Below are 17,117 nucleotides of genomic sequence, written 5' to 3'. Positions count from 1 at the left end.
AGCAGGCTCGAGGGGCCATATGGCCTACTCCTGCTCCTATTTCTTATGTTCTTATGTACTCTGCCAGTGAACTTCTTATTGGTTGAGGGGTTGACGAGGAAGGAAAATGTTAACATCCTGAGAGAAGGCAAGATGTGCCACTCCCTTTGCACCACTGCCACTCCCATGGGGGTCAGAGCTTCTACTCATCAATGGGACAGCAGACTGCTGAAGAAGAGTGATGCCTTGAAAGCCCCTATCCATTTGTTCCATCAATTTGTCCAAAGTGGACTTCTGCCTCTCCAAGGGGGTGTATAGGTTGGAGCCTAGAATCTGCATGGCAGCTTTTTGAGCTTCCACCAAAGCCACAAAGCCTGTAAATATTGATTCCTGTTGTGAGGGCTCGGCTGCCGTGTTGCTGGAGGTGGCCACACTCCCCAAGTAGACTGCAGAATGCCGATGCCTTGGAAGTTGACACCATACAAGCTGGAAGAGGACTCCTACATACTTGCAGGCCTTCCAATATCTGATATAATTGCTTGTGTGAAGCAGTTTTCTTGTAATTACTGCGCCCCTGAAGTCCACATCTCTGTCCTCATCAGCAGAGCTGGGAGAGGACCTTGATCTCGAGTGAGCTGTCTCCTGATCTGTCCCTGCCACCAGTAACTGCTGCTGCTTAGCAGTGCTGGGTGTTTCACCACAAGCAGATCCTCTAATTCAGTCTCGAAACCAGCCAGGGTGACAATCTCTGTGCTGATGCTTGGGAATGATGGAGTACATGATTGTGCCTCCTCAGAAGGATTCACCTCCTCTGAGGTGTCTTCTTCGGGGGGTTGTGGCTGTTGAGATAAATCTAGAGGAAAGAGAAAAGCCACAAGAGTTGGGATAGCACGGAGAGGCTGGACAGTAGCAGATGGCAGGCATCACAATGTAGTTTATTTGGTCAAGGCAGTTTACAGAGGTTCAGGAAAGGTGCAAGTAATAGTCAAAGACCCCGTTCACAGTAGCTTCCAACCTCAAAATGTTCTATACTGGCAGCTCTAGAAGGCCCACTGAATTCCAGCACTTCCTGCTCCAGCTCTGACAGCACCATGAGGTTGGTTGTTCCTCCCCAGGTCTTACTCCACTCCCTGTGTTGTACACTGTCTTGTGCTATAAAGAGAGAGGGAGTGTCTTTAGAAAGGAGGGTGCAGATATGTGGGGCTTTTGCTTATTGTGAATTGCTGAGAAACGAGGGCCAATCAGGATGAGGATGTGTTTACAGGTGTGTGGACTGTGAAGTGAGGAGCAAGCCATGAAAGAAGTTGGTGATTACACAAAGGCTGGCAAGCCTGAACAGAATACTGCTAATGGCTGCTGTGAAGCGAACCACAAAGAGGCGAGTGTGCGTTTGTAATGAGAATGAGAGGTGGTGTAGTGTGGCCTTGTGCTGAGTGGTGAAGGATGTGATGGAGGAGAGGGAATTGTGGGGAGGGGAGAAAGGACCATTGCCATGTGTTGTACAGACAGATGGAGAAATGAAGAGCTGCACTCACCCTTGCTACTCTTGAGAGGTCACTGAAGCAATTTCTGCACTGGATCTAGCTCCTGGGGATAATGCTCCTGGGGCTGACAATCTCAACAATCTCCTTTCATGTTTGAAGGACATTTCAGATCCTGCTGGCACTGGCTGGAAAGAGACCTTCTCTCCTCATCCTGACCTCTTCCAGCAGGACCTCCAGCGAGGCCTCAGAGAACCCGAGGGTTGGCCTGTGACCCATGCTGAATTAGTTTTGTCCTCAACCACTCCAACAGCAAAATTAGGCCTCTGGCAGAAAAAAATGCACTCCGGAAGTGGACGGGTTTGCAGGCATGTCATCGAATCGGTGGAAAACTCACCAGTGAGGTTATAATTAGTTGCGGGAGTTAAAATACCCTGGGCCTATTTTCTGGGGCAGAGTGTGAATTCTGCACTCATCCCACTAATTTAAATTCTGATTGCTGTGACAGGGAACAGCTGACGTGTCTGACCATGATGATATCATAACATAACAAGACCAGCTTGTATTTACATAGCGCCTTTAAAGTCGGAAAACATCCCAAGATGATTCACAGAGGCATAGTCCGAAAAATGGATACTGGGGTGCCACGATGATGTTTCTATGAGTTTTGATGCAAATTGTTTCAAGCTCTTACAGAGTTTGACAAACAGCAAAAGGTTTGCCAATCATTTTTTTAAAAAAGCGATATGAATTTAGAGTTTCACTATCATGATCCCATACCAAAAAAATCAACAGTAGCTCCACCAAATGTTCCGGGGCAAACTGCGGCAACTGGTCATGACACTGAGCCACAGAGACCAGAACATTCCATATCAATTCCTGGTTTCACCCGAGATAAATGATTTTAGCAAGGGTAGCAGTGAGAGCACTACCACTGGCTTCCATATCCTTGGACTAGAGAGGGGGGCGGGGGGGAAATCAGCTATGATTCCCACTGTAATATTTTTGTGGGGAGTTTGTGTGGGATCTGGATGAGTGGGAGTGCCCCTTTAAGACGATCAAAACTACAGCAGCCTGCTGCTGGCCCGGTCTCGAAGCCTGTTTTCTGTCATATTGCCAGAGTTATGCCTGTTTTTCTAGGCCAGAAATGCACCGGTAATAATCTTGCAAAGTTTCCCCGATGTATAATTCAAATTTGGCGCCACGCAGCGTGTCCAGTCGCCTCAGGGGTGGTGGGTGGGGGGGTGGGGGGGGGGCCTGCTGTCTGCACCGAAAAACAATGCTGCATCTTCTGTGCATGCGGAGAAAAAAATTAAGTTTCTGATGTCGTTGCTATGGACACGCATGCGCAGTACAGCTCCGAGTTGGCAATCAGACATTTTTTAAGATCCAGTTGTGTGTGTGAGAAGAAGTGTTGTGTGAGAGCATTGGAAAAATTGTAGCTGCAGCAGTACAAGATGCAACCTGGTGCAAGGATCAAGAATTTCTTACAGGAAGAAGTGGAGGCACTAGTTACTGTGATTGAGAACAGATGGCAGGAACTGGACACCAGCAGAGGCCACAAAAAAGTTCCATCCATAGAAATGAAGAAACGCTGGAACCAAGTTGCAGAAGATTACTGTGCAATGGTGACCACCACGAGGTCTGGAGGCCAGTGTAAAAAGAAGTGGCAGGACCTTGGTCAAGTAATTAGTGTAAGTAATATTTTCATTCATTCAATGGAATTGCAATTGTAAATGTGACCATCTGTATGTCCCACCCAGCAGAAAGACACCCTCTCTAAAAAGTTAGATTTTCATCTTTGCAGAGGAAGGTGGCACATAATAAAAGGGAAAGAACTCAAACAGGGGGAGACCCGACAAATCTGCAGCCACTGACAACTTGGAAGAGAGGGTCGCTGCTTTGATGAGTCCTGCCTGAAGAAAAGCAACCACCACTGCACAAGCTGGGCCCACACTCGAGGAAGAGGGTAAGTCCTGCAAATTCCACAGTCTGGCTTTGCTAAATGTTAAGTACTGCGCAGGCTAGCTATGCTTTGGTTCCTGGGGGTGTTTCTGTCAGCTACGTTTCGGTTGATGCAATGTGCTATCATTCAGCATGGTCCTTCAATTCAGCCTGCTGCCTAGCCTGCGCTGTGTGAGCTTACTCATGCCACCCACCCTGCCCCATCCTCTGCTGCTAACCATTTGTCTGTGTTCGGTTATATTTTGCAGAACTTGAGGCCGATCCTGACGATGTAGAAGAAAATTCAGACGAGGACCAGCCTGAACAGAATAACACCTTCTGATCCAACCCTCCAGACCAAGAACATGGGGGTGAGGGGGAGGGGGAGGGGATGGAGCTGGATGAAGCCCCCACTATTTTTGGAGGAGGTGCTGCTCATTACGGTGACAGCCCCTTCCATGACTAGTGGTTTGAGCCCGGGTGGGACATTCCACGGTTTCCAAATGTCCGAGGCTGCGGGTCCCAGTGGTGTGATGCAGCAAGGCACACCCAGGGCCCCAGCTTCCGGGGCTGCGGGTCCCAGTGGTGTGGTGCAGCGAGGCACACCCAGGGCCCCACCATCCCAGGCTTCAGGTCCCAGTGGTGGGGTGCAAGCCTCACCCGTGGGGAGGAGGGGAAGGAGAGCTCGACCGCGCTCTCCTGAGGTGCAGGATCTAACAGATGTGGTTCAGATGATGTCATTGAGTGTGGAGAGCACTGACCTTACCTGATCACTCCTGGACACCATAAATGGGGTGAGTGATGAGTTAGTGGGTCTGTCGGGAGAAGTAACAGCACTGACATGAGAAATGGGAACGATGTCCGGGACCATCAGCGAGTGAATAGTGACCATTAGGGAGGGAATGTCGGAGAGAGTGAAAACACTGTCACTGACCATGAGGGAGGGAATGTTGCAGGTCATTGAGTGAGACACGGTCAGGGCACATGAGGGATGGCATGTTGGAGTTAGCTGCTGCAATAAGGGGGGAACACGCCCAGGCTCCGCGTCCATTGATAGAATCAACTGCCACTCCCACTCTAATCCCCACACCAGCCTCTGAAGGGCCCAAAACCAGGCCCTCCAACTTGCCGCCTGGGCCCTCCGCATTGCCGCCTGCCACTGACGGCCCCCCACCCCCCCGCCCCTCCCACCCTCAACAAGTGCGCAGTACTCAAAATCTAAGAAAGAATAAGCTTTGTACCAAGCCCAGAAACACTGCGCCACCACCTGCAGGCAGGGGTGGTGGATTGTCCAAGACCAAGCGCAGCGGGCAGTCTTAGAATAAGGTGGAGGAGAGATGGGTGGGTGGGTGCAGCCTTTCTTTGCTGTTGTTATTATTATTGTTAATTTTGTAACTGTTCTCAAATTAAAAGTTTTTTGTAAGTTATGTAAATTTACAAGTTTAAAAGTTTGTAAGTGATCTTAAAGTTTTTAAATGATCTTAAAGAGTAATCTTAAAGTAAAGTTTGATACAAGAATAATATTATTAAAGTTAAGAACAAAAGAACTGTTTGTTAAACTTTTGAATAAAATATATTTTACATTAAAACTGAATCATTTTCATTTTTTGTTCGATTATTAAAACAACTTTTGAAGTAAACAAGAATAATTTCCATCATTTGTTCCATTAACACAACACAACTTTACGGAACAGTTCCAAACAGTAAACATGTCCACGTGGAATATTTGTCGCTGAGCCCTCAGGCAACAGTAAAGCGTTCATGGATGAGCTGCTGGCGCAAGGCTCGAGCAATCATTAAAGAGGCACGATGGCACACCCTCCTCCGCAGTTATGCTCTGGCCTCAGGCACTGGCATGGCTTTCTCATCCTCGTCGTCCTCCTCCTGCTCGTCATCTGCATCTTCCGCATCATTATCATCAGCCACTCTCACCGCAGGTGGGTCTTCTACTACCAGGTGCTGCTGCCTCATGATGGCTAAATTATGCAGCATGCAGCACACAACCGTGAACTGACTGACAATCTCAGGGGAGCACAGCAAATAGCCTCCGGAATAGTCCAGGCATTGGAAATGCTGTTTCAAGATGCCAATGGTCCTCTCTACAATGCTGCGCGTTGCAATGTGCGACATGTTGCATTCCCTGTCAGCTTCCATCTGGGTTACGTGTAGGGGCGTCATGAGCCAGGTGGGGAGGTCATACCCTTTGTCTCCCAGTAGCCAGCTCTGCCCTTCTGGCTGCTGCTGAAACATGGCAGATATAACGCTGTTGCGTAGTATGAATGCATCATGGGTGCTCCCAAGGTATCTTGCATCGACTGACATGATACGATGCATGTCGTCACACACGAGCTGCACATTAATGGAGTGGAAGCCTTTTTGGTTCCTGTACATCTTGGAATCCTCCAAAGGTGATCGCAAGGTGATGTGGGTACCATCAATGCAGCCCTGTACCTTTGGGAAACCAGCAATCCAGGAGAAGCCCACAGCCCTGTCATGCATTGCCTGGGTGGTCATGGATAACCTTATGAAGTAATTCTTCCACGCATACAGTGCAGCTATCACCTGGTGAATGCAGACATTTGTTACATGTTGAGAGATGACGCACACATCCCCAGTTGTAGCTTGAAACGATCCGGAGGCATAGAATGAAAGTGCAGCTGTAATCTTCACTTCAACTGACAAAGCAATCCTCCTGATGCTTCTAGTTTGCAGGTCTGCTTTGACCAATTCACAGATCTCAGTTACAACTTCTTTGCGGAAACGCAGCCTTCTTACGCAGTCTGCGTCACTCAGGTGGAGGTACGAATGCCTGTCTCGATATACCCGAGGTGGGTAAAGCCTCCTGCCCAGCACCCTACGGGCTCTGATGTTCCTGATGCGATGACGTCGAATCAATTGTCTCCTACGTAGCACCATCATGCAGAAGACTCGCACAAGGTATGGCATTGTCAGTATTGCCCCCATACTTAAATTTTACCTTTGAAAGAAGCTCAAAATGGCAGGAAAGCAGACAGGACAGGTTCACAGTTCTCTCTCCCAAAGGTCTGTATGGATGAACCACACCCAAGGTCCTGTAACTTCTCCTCTCTTCGCCACCCCCCGCCCCCCCCCCCCCCCCCCTTAACTAAATGCAGTGTTGTGACTTCTCCCCTTCTCTCTCTTCCCCATACCTGCCGATTCATTGCAGTCTTCAGAAGCCTTCCGATCGGCACCTCACTCACTGGGCTCAGTCTGCATAAACCTTCCGATCGGCACCTCACTCACCGGGCTCAGTCTGCATAAACCTTCCGATCGGCACCTCACTCACCGGGCTCAGTCTGCATAAACCTTCCGATCGGCACCTCACTCCCCGGGCTCAGTCTGCATAAACCTTCCGATCGGCACCTCACTCACCGGGCTCAGTCTGCATAAACCTTCCGATCGGCACCTCACTCACCGGGCTCAGTCTGCATAAACCTTCCGATCGGCACCTCACTCCCCAGGCTCAGTCTGCAGAAGCCTCCTGATTGGCACCTCGCTCTCTCTTTCCTCCCCACCCCATCCCCCTCCCCCTCTCCCAGGCTTGTTTTCAAGCCAAACCCGAGCCCCTGTGTCCGGGAGCGGGGCCGATTCTACCGGCCAAAGCTACGACCCTCCAGCCCTGCTTCAAGACGTTCGGTGGTGGCGTGTGAGTGAGTAAAAAAAAGAGACAACTTCTGAAATCCAACAAACTTTCATTTACTACATTGACAGGTAAATAAGTTAAACTTTATTATTGATTTTTTACAGTGTTCTTGACTTCCTCCAAAACCTTTGATTAAAAACAATGGCGTCTTTCAGCACCGATTTGTCAATGTGCACTGGTTTTCTAAGTGCTCAAAAGGTTTTTCGGGAGTGGCCAGATAAGCCGACCTCGGAGGAAAAGATTTTGGCAAAACTGCGAAATATTATAAAAACCGGCGCCCCATGACGTCAAAAAAACTGGCCTAGAAAAATCGTAACTAAGTCAGTTATGCCGGCGCAGACCGCAGGGGGAAACCTTGAAAAAAATAAATACACCAAAAAAAACGGCGCAAATTGTAAAGTCCTGACCCTGCAGTACAGACTTACACGAGGCACATGCTGAAGTCATGGTCACTCTGGACTGCACCTTTATTTCACAGCTCTCAAGTGCCACATTTGCCTGAGACCTGCTTTTATATACCTGTGTGGAACAGGTATGCAGTGTCTCCTGCAAGTGTACCCCTGGTGGTAAAGTATGCTTGTGGTTACAGGTCATATCTAGTTACAGTCATGTATAGCATGGTAAGATACAGTTATATACAGTAGTGTGAGATACATGACATCACTCTCCCCCAAGGTCTTATTGTCTTTATAGATTCAGTCTCTCAGGTGGTCTACGCTCTCGCGTGGAGCGTCTTAGATGTGGTTCAGTTGTTTGCCTTGGTGCCTGTTTTTCTTTCGGTGTGATTGCTGGTATCTCGCCTGGGCTATCTGTTTCGTTCAGTATGATTGCTGGTATCTCGCCTGGGCTGTCTGTTGAGACTGCCCTTTCCTCAGGTTGTTCCCTCTGTCTGTCCACCAGGTGTAGTGTGAGTTACACATTGTAGTCTGCCTCTGGTTCTGCAGTGTTGTTGGTGAATCTACTTTTTACTTGGTCTACATGCCTCCGGCAGGTTTGGCCATTGTCCATTTGTACCACCAGTTTCCTTCCTTGCCTGTTACTGTCCCTGCAAGCCATTTGGGACCCCTGCCATAGTTGAATACAAACACTTTGTCCCCTATCTCATTCTACTTCCCCCTCAAATTTTGGTCATGGTACTCAGTTAGCTTCCGGCGCTTTGCTTCAACAATTTCATGAATGTCTGGGAGGATTAATGAGAGCCTAGTCTTTAAGGTCCGTTTCATCAATAGTTGCGCGGGGGGGAACCCCAGTCAACGAATGCAGACGAGATCTGTATGCCAGCAGCAGTTGCGACAGGCGGCTCTGCAGTGTGAGACCTTGGATTTTTAGCATGCCTTGGTTAACGATTTGCACTGCTCTCTCCGCCTGGCATTGGAGGCCGGCTTGAACGGTGCCGTCTTAATGTGATTTATGCCGTGGTCAACTATAAAATCTTGAAATTCTGCACTGGTGAAGCACGGACCATTATCACTGACCAATATGTCAGGAATTCCATGCGTTACAAACATGGTTCTAAGGCTCTCCACAGTGGTGGAGGTGATGCTCGAGTTTAAAATGGTGCACTCGATCCACTTTGAAAACGCATCGACGACTACGAGGAACATTTTGCCCATGAATGGGCCCACATAGTCTACGTGCACCCGCGACCACGGTTTGGTGGGCCAGGGCCAAGGGCTTAGGGAGGCCTCCCTGGGGACATTACTGAGTTGGGCACAAATGTTGCACCGCCGGACGCAGAGCTCCAAGTCCGTGTCAATGCCAGGCCACCAGACGTGGGATCTGGCTATGACCTTCATAAGGATGATCCCTGGGTGCTTGCGGTGGAGCTCCCGGACAAACGTCTCTCTTCCTCGCAAGAGCATAACTACTCGGCTGCCCCACATCAGGCAGTCTGCCTGTAGTGATAGTTCATGCATGCACCTATGGAAAGGTTTGATCTCCTCGGGGCAGGCATCGCGAGCCTCTGCCCAGTCACCAGTTAAAACACATCTTTTGACTAAGGATAACATGGGGTCACTGGTCGTCCAGGCTCTGATTTGGCGAGCCGTCATGGGCGAACCTGTGGATTCAAAGGCATTGATTGCCATGACCATCTCACAGTCCTGTTCGTCGGACCCTTCCGTGGTCGCCAGGGGTAGCCTGCTAAGCGCGTCGGCACAGTTGTCTGTGCCTGGTCTGCACCATATTGTGTAGTCGTAAGATGCCAGCATGAGTGCCCACTGCTGAATGCATGCCAAGGCGTTGCCGTTTATTGCCTTGCACTCGGATAGCAGGGACATGAGGGGTTTGTGGTCGGTTTCTAACACGACCTTGGCCCCGAAAAGGTATTGGTGCATCTTTTTGACACAGTACATGCACACGAGCGCCTCCTTCTCAACCATACCGTACCCGCGCTCCGCCTGCGAAAGTGACCTGGAGGCATAAGCAATGGGTTGTAATTTACCCGCATCATTTACATGCTGTAAAACGCACCCGACCCCGTACTCTGACGCATCACATGTAAGAACTAACTTTTTACCTGGGTCAAAAAAGGCTAAAACACTGTTGGAACATAGAAGGTTGCGTGCCTTATTGAAGGCACGTTCTTGGGCGCCCCCTCAAAACCAATCGCATCCCTTTCTGAGTAGCACGTGGAGAGGCTTCAGCAGCGTGCTCAAGTTCTGCATAAAGTTCCCAAAGTAATTGAGTAGCCCAAGAAAGACGTGCAGTTCTGACACATTCCGGGGCCTGGGTGCCAGGCGAATCGCTTCGGTTTTGGATTCTGTTGGGCGGATTCCATCAGCGGCAATCCTTCTGCCCAAAAATTCAACCTCGGGCGCGAGAAACAGATATTTGGATTTCTTAACTCTTAGACCTACCCGATCCAATCGACTTAGCACTTCCTCCAAATTGCGGAGATGGGAGTCGGTGTCCCTGCCCGTGATGAGTATGTCATCTTGAAACACAACCGTCCCCGGGTTGGACTTGAGCAGACTCTGCATGTTGTGCTGGAATATAGCAGTTGCCGACCTGATGCCGAATGGGCATCGATTGTACATAAAAAGGCCTCGATGTGTGTTGATGGTGGTGAGTAGCTTAGACTCTTCAGTCAGTTCTTGCATCACATACACAGATGTGAGGTCTAGTTTCGAGAAAAGTTTTCCTCCAGCCAACATGGCAAATATGTCCTCCGCTCTGGGCAGTAGGTATTGGTCCTGTAGGGAGACTCTGTTTATGGTAGACTTGTAATCCCCACAGATTCGTACGGATCCATCAGGCTTCATGACGGGGACGATGGGACTTGCCCAGTCGCTAAATTCCATGGGCGAGTTAATGCCTTCCTGCAGAAGCCGGTCCAGTTCGTGTTCAATCTTTTCCCTCATCACGTAAGGCACAGCTCTAGCCTTGTGATGGACCGGTCTGGCATCCTGTGTGATGTAAATTTTAACTTTAGCCCCTTTGAAGGTGCTCACACCTGGCTGAAAGAGATGTTCAAAACAACTTAGAACTGTTGAGCAGGAGGTCTGTTCCTCTGACGACATGGCGTGAACATCATCCCATTTCCAATTTAGTTTTGCCAACCAGCTTCTCCCCAACAGTGTTAGGAGATCTCCAGGGTCAATCCACAGTGGAAGTCGGTTCACCGTCCCTTTGTATGCGACTGAGAGCGTGGCGCTGCCAAGGACTGGGACGATTTCTTTGGTATGGGTCTTTAGTTTGGTGTCGATCCTCGTGAGTTTTGGTCTGTTGCTTTTGTGCGGCCACAGCTGTTCAAATTGTTGGACGCTCATGAGAGATTGACTGGCCCCCGTGTCCAGTTCCATGTTGACGGGTATCCCGTTGAGTAGGACCCTCATCATTATTGGAGGCGTCTTGTTGTAAGAACAGTGGACATTGATCGTGTTGACCCGCTGTACCCCGGCATCCAGGGCACTGTCCCCACCGTCTTCTGATCCGCTTTCCGACCCTTCCAATTCGTATACCAGCTGAGCTGCTGTTTTTCTGCACATGCGAGCCAGGTGCCCTGTATAGTTGCAGTTTCTGCAAACAGCATGCTGAAATTGACACCCCCTTGTTGAGTGCCTTCCTCCACATCTCCCATTGTTTCCGAAGGATGAGCTGCGTCTGGCTCATCTCTCTTGAGCTTCTCTCAGTCTATACTTGATTGCTCGCATTGTGGGTTGATGAGGTGTGAACGGCCATTCCTGTGGCCCTTGATGGCTTCTGGCACAACTGCCTGCTGCTGAAGGCCTGCTCTCCCGCCTTTGTCTGTGTGTGGGGGTAGCGGCTTGTTTCACAATGTGAACCCCTTGTTCCGAGGTTTCGTTAGTTGTTGTACCCGCAGCATAGATCAACCTCGTTTCTTCTTCTCCTGCCAAGAATGTCTGTGCGACCAGTGCTGCTGCCTCTAGGGTCAAGTTCTTGGTCTCAATAAGCTTTCAGAATATGCCTGCATGGCCTATTCCTTCAATAAAAACGTCTCACAGTACTTCTCTCCTTAGTTCATCGGAGAACTCACATAGACTAGCCAGCCTCCGAAGTTCCGCCACAAAGTCGGGTATGCTCTGGCCCACACAGCGTCTGTAGTTGTAGAACCTGTGTCTGGCCATGTGTAGGCTGCTCGCTGGCTTCAGGTGGTCTCTCACCAGTGTGCTCAACTCCTCAAACGACTTGCTTGCTGGTTTCTCGGGTGCCAGCAGGTCCTTCATTAAAGCGTATGTTTTCGAGCCACAGCTGGTCAAGAGATGGGCTCTTCTCTTGTCTGCCTTATCGTCGCCTAACCAGTCTTTGGTTACAAAGCTTTGCTGGAGCCTTTCTATAAAGTCCTCCCAATTGTCTCCAGCATTGTATTTCTCATCTGAGCCATTGGTAGCCATTCTGTGGATTCTGTAATCCCGTAACTTGTCGCCACTGTAAAGTCCTGACCCTGCAGTACAGACTTACACAAGGCTGAAGTCAAGGTCACTCTGGACCTGCACCTTTATTTCACAGCTCTCGAGTGCCACACTTGCCTGAGACCTGCTTTTATATACCTGTGTGAAACAGGTATGCAGTGTCTCCTGCAAGTGCACTCCTGGTGGTAAAGTATGCTTGTGGTTACAGGTCATATCTAGTTACAGTCATGTATAGCATGGTAAGATACAGTTATATACAGCAGTGTGAGATACATGACACAAATGTCCCAGGAAAATTGAGCCCCTAATCTTATAGGTTTCGATTAGATCACATCTCATTCTTCTGAAGTACAATAAGTATAGTCTCAACCTATCTTCATAAGTCAATCCCTTCATCTTTGGAATCAACCTCATGAACATTCTCTGAACAGTCAACAATGCAAGTATATCCTTCCTTACATACGGAGACCAAAACTGCACGCAGTACTCCAGGTGTGGCCTCACCAATACCCTGTACAACTGTAGCAGGACTTCTCTGCTTTTATACTCCATCCCCCTTGCAAGAAAGGCCAACATTCATTTGCCTTCCTGATTACCTGCAAACTAACCTTTTGTGTTTCATGCACAAGGACCTCCAGATCCCTTTATGCTGAAACACTTTGCAAGTGTTCTCCATTTAAATTATAATTTGCTTTTCTATTTTTTCTTCCAGAGTGAATAACCTCACATTTTACTACATTATACTCCACCTGCCAAATTTTTGCCCACCCACTTAACCTGTCTATATCCCTTTGCAGATTTTTTGTGTCCTCCTCACAATTTGCTTTCTCACCCATCTTTGCATCATCAGCAAACTTGGCGACATTACACTCGGTCCCTTCATCCAAGTCATTAATATAAATTGTAAATAGTTGAGGCCCCAGCACCGATCCCTGCGGCACCTACTAGTTACTGTTTGCCAACTGGAAAATTACCCGTTTATCCCAACTCTCTGTTTTCTGTTAGTTAGCCACTCCTCAATGGATGCTAATATATTACTCCCAACCCCATGAACTTTTATCTTGTGCAGTAACCTTTTATGTCGCACCTTATCAAATTCCTTCTGGAAATCCAAATACACCACATCCACCGGTTCCTCCTCATCCGCCCTGCTCGTTACATCCTCAAAGAACTCCAGTAAATTTGTCAAGCATGATTTCCCTTTCATAAAACCACGCTGACTCTGCTTGATTGAATTATGCTTTTCCGAATGTCCTGCTGCTGCTTCCTTAATAATGGACTCCAGCATTTTCCCAACGTCAGACGTTAGGCTAACTGGTCTATAGTTTCCTGCTTTCTCTCTGCCTCCTTTTTTAAATAGGGGCATTACATTTGCAGTTTTCCACTCCACTGGGACCTCCCCAGAATTCAGGGAAATTTGCTTGATTACAACCAATGCATCCACTATCTCTGCAGTCACTTCTTTTAGGACCCTAGGATGCCAGCCATCAGGTCCAGGGGACTTGTCCACCTTTAATCCCATTATTTTACCAAGTACTACTTCTTTAGTGATCGTGATTGTATTAAGTTCCTTCCTCCATTTAACCCTTTGATTATCCCCTATGGGAATGTTTTTAGTGTCTTTTACTGTGAAGACCGATACAAAATATTTGTTCAAAGTCTGCCATTTCCCTGTTCCCATAATTAATTCCCCAGTCTCAGCCTCTAGGGGACCAACATTTACTTTAGCTACTCTTTTCCTTTTTATGTACCTGTAGAAACTCTTACTATCTGTTTTTATATTTCACGCTAGTTTACTTTCATAATCTATCTTTCCTCTCTTTATTATTTTGTTAGTTGTTCTTTGCTGGCTTTTAAAAGTTTCCCAATTGTCTGGCCTCCTACTAGTCTTGGCCACATTGTATGCCCTTGTTTTCAATTTGATACCATCCCTTATTTCCTCAGTTAGCCATGGACGGTTATCCCTTCTCTTACAGCCTTTCCTTCTTATTGGGATATATTTTTGTTGAGAGCTATGAATTATCTCCTTAAATGTCTGCCACTGTTCATCAATCATCCCACTCTTTACAAAGGTATGAAGGGAGAGTTGGCTAAAGTGGACTGGGAAAATAGAGTAGTCTCCTTTGTTTAAGCTTAGGACACTGGTTAGAGATCCAACTTTCTCACCCTCCAACTGAATTTAAAATTCAACCATGTTACGGTCACTCATTCCTAGAGGATCCTTTAATAGGAGCTCGTTTATTAATCCTGTCTCATTACAAAGTACTAGATCTAAGATAGCCTGCTCCCTGGTTGGTTCCGCAACGTACTGTTCAAGGAAACTATCCCGGATACACTCCATGAACCCTTCCTCAAGATTGCCTTGGCCAATTTTCTTTGTCCAATCAATGTGAAGGTTAAAATTGCTGTTCCTTTTTTACAAACCTCCATTATTTCTTGATTTATACTCCATCCAACAGTGTAGCTATTGTTAGGGGGCCTATAGACTATGCCCACTCACGACTTTTTCCCTTTATTGTTCCTTATCTCCAATATCTGACGAAGGGTCATTGACCTGAAACGCTAACTCTGCTTCCTCTCCACAGATGCTGCCTGACCTGCTGAGATTCCAGCATTTTCTGTTTTTATTCTGATTCACTTTTATGCTTTTGCATTCTGTCCCTTCCTGTCACACTCTTGTTTTCATTTCCCCCAGTGCTACCCTGCTCTATTGCCTTCTCCTTATTTTTTAAAATTTTAGCTCAGCTGAACCCTCACCCCCACTAATTAGTTTAAAGCCCTCTCTACAGCCCTAGTTATTTGATTCGCCATCATCATCATAGGCAGTCCCTCGGAATCGAGGAAAACTTGCTTCCACTCCCAAAGTGAGTTCTCTGGTGGCTGAGCAGTCCAATACAAGAGCCACAGACCCTGTCATAGGTGGAACAGACATTCATCGGGGGAAGGTGTGGGTGGGGCTGGTTTGCCGCGCGCTCCTTCCGCTGTCTACGCTTGACCGCTTCGCGCTCTTTGCGTTGAGTGTCGAAGCGCTCAACGCCCTCCCGGATGCACTTTCTCCACCTCAGGCGGTCTTCGGCCAGGGTCTCCCAGGTGTTAGTGGTGATGTCGCACTTTACCAGGGAGGCTTTGAGGGTGTCCTTTTAACGCTTCTGCTGCCCACCTTTGGCTCGTTTACCATGAAGGAGTTCCACATAAAACACCCGCTGCACAGCACTGCCCTCCAATCATCAAGATTCACGCCGTGGCCCTCGACAACGTGGACCATTTCCCATATCTCGGGAGCCTCTTATCAACAAAGGCAGACATTGATGTAGAGATTCAACATCGCCTCCAGTGTGCCAGTGCAGCCTCCGGCCATCTGAGGAAAAGAGTGTTTGAAGACCTGGCCCTTAAATCTACCACCAAGCTCATGGTCTACAGGGCTGTAGTAATACACGCCCTCTTTTATGGATCGAGACATGGACGATGTTTAGAAGGCACCTCAAGTCGCTGGACATATATCACCAACGATGTCTCCACAAGATCCTGCAAATCCCCTGGGAGGACAGGCGCACCAACATCAGTGTCCTCGTCCAGGCTAACATTCCCAGTATTGAAGCACTGACCACACTCGATCAGCTTCGCTGGGCAGGCCACATAGTTTGCATGCCAGATATGAGATTCGCCAGGACCCTAGTCCGAGCACGTTCTAAGTGGAGTCCATCAAAATGGAACAGCTCCCTCTTACCCCAGTGCTGGTGTCAGTGTCCCAGGAACCAAAGCCCATTTCTCCCACACCAGTCTTTGAGCCAAGAGCTTAACTCACCAGTTAAATCCAATAAGGCCTGATTCTCAAAATAGCTTGGACTTTCTGACATCACTTTGAGTGGGCACCTCGGACATACCACTAAAATCAGCCAGCTCCCATGCTAAGTTAGCCAGCAGGGCAGGTCTGGGGGTGGGTTTGGCGGAGGTGATACCAGGAAGAGGGGGAGGGACGGGTCTTGAATGCACAAGCAGCAATCCAAAGTTTTTTGTGGGCCCAGGTGAAGTACTCCTGTTTGTCCGGGTCCACAAAATCAAAACCACAAAATTTCCTGGGCCGTTTTTTTCAGCGACCTCCAGCAGTCCCTTTAAGGGCTATTGGTTAAGCCGCTCAATACCATGGATGGAACATGAGCTGTGCAGGCTCTTCCCACTTGTACCTGAATTTGCAATTGGGGCCCTACATATTTAAATAGCCTATGCCTGTTTCAGATGGATGAGCTGTTCACTCATTTACAGGCTTGCCTGAATATTGGATCAGGCAGGCCTTGGGCGCCAAAAATGGCAGCTGAGAATTGCCCCCCACCCCGATTTCCAACCGTCTGTCAGGCACAAACCAGGTGGCCGCGTTGGATTTCTACCCCATGTCTCACAAGGCTAAAAGTCAGAGCTCTTCCTAGCTTTTATGGCCTGTGTCAGCTTTTATGAAGCTATTCCTCATCTTTTGCTAGGTTGGCATGTATGGATGAGGAACTTGGTATGTGGGTAATCAAGGGTAGAAAGATAAATCTAATCATGGAACAATGTCATCACACTGCAATAAATCGATTAAAAACCTCACTCTCACAAACACACACCATTAACTATTCATTTTTCAGGCCTTTCTAGCCATGCCATTCAATTACACACTGTTGCTATCATTTTATTACTTAAATGGATTAAGAATAATTGGTTTCCAGACATGTAATGGCCTTAATCAGACAGCAAGAAATCATCAACTTCAATTAAAGAGGTAGTCTTAACAAGGCCGTTTAACTAATTACCTCAGCTGTCTGGCAATGACTGTTCAGCGGGCTGTTCGGCTCTTTTGTCTCCTTCACAATAATATTTCAATTACTGCTGTGTTCCCAGTACAAAAACATCTGGGAAGCCAGCAGTAACAGAATATTGTAATTGTTACAACTTGTACTCTCTGCAATGTCAATAAATCTAATTGTTGCCACTATTTGTTTCCCTCTATTGACATGCTCACAAACTGACCATCCTCTAATAGCTAGCTACTTGTTGGCAGGTCAGGTTAACCTCCAAAGGTCATGTTTAAAGTACAGCTTTATGCTTGCTGCAAGCAGATGTCTAGCTGTCAGTTCCATTCAATTGAAAGCTGAGGTTAGCTGTTCACGTGCCTGTCAGGAGGTAGAAAGCAAACTCCTG

At 48.0% G+C, this 17,117-nt stretch overlaps 1 protein-coding gene across 6 annotated transcripts in view; it reads right to left on the bottom strand.

Annotated features, from left to right (window-relative positions):
* frem1b (Fras1 related extracellular matrix 1b) overlaps window positions 1–16,816 on the bottom strand; it is a 304,502-nt gene extending 287,686 nt beyond the window's left edge. For all 6 annotated transcript variants that reach the window (XM_070886932.1, XM_070886934.1, XM_070886935.1 and 3 more), the window contains exon 1: window positions 16,730–16,816. The gene's annotated coding sequence lies outside the window, so the exon portion shown is untranslated. The remainder of the gene's footprint in view (window positions 1–16,729) is intronic.
* Window positions 16,817–17,117: the final 301 nt, after the last annotated feature.

This window comes from Pristiophorus japonicus, chromosome 8 (genome assembly GCF_044704955.1).
Source record: "Pristiophorus japonicus isolate sPriJap1 chromosome 8, sPriJap1.hap1, whole genome shotgun sequence".
Taxonomy (NCBI): Eukaryota; Metazoa; Chordata; class Chondrichthyes; family Pristiophoridae; genus Pristiophorus; species Pristiophorus japonicus.
This window is presented reverse-complemented; position numbering and strand designations above follow the sequence as displayed.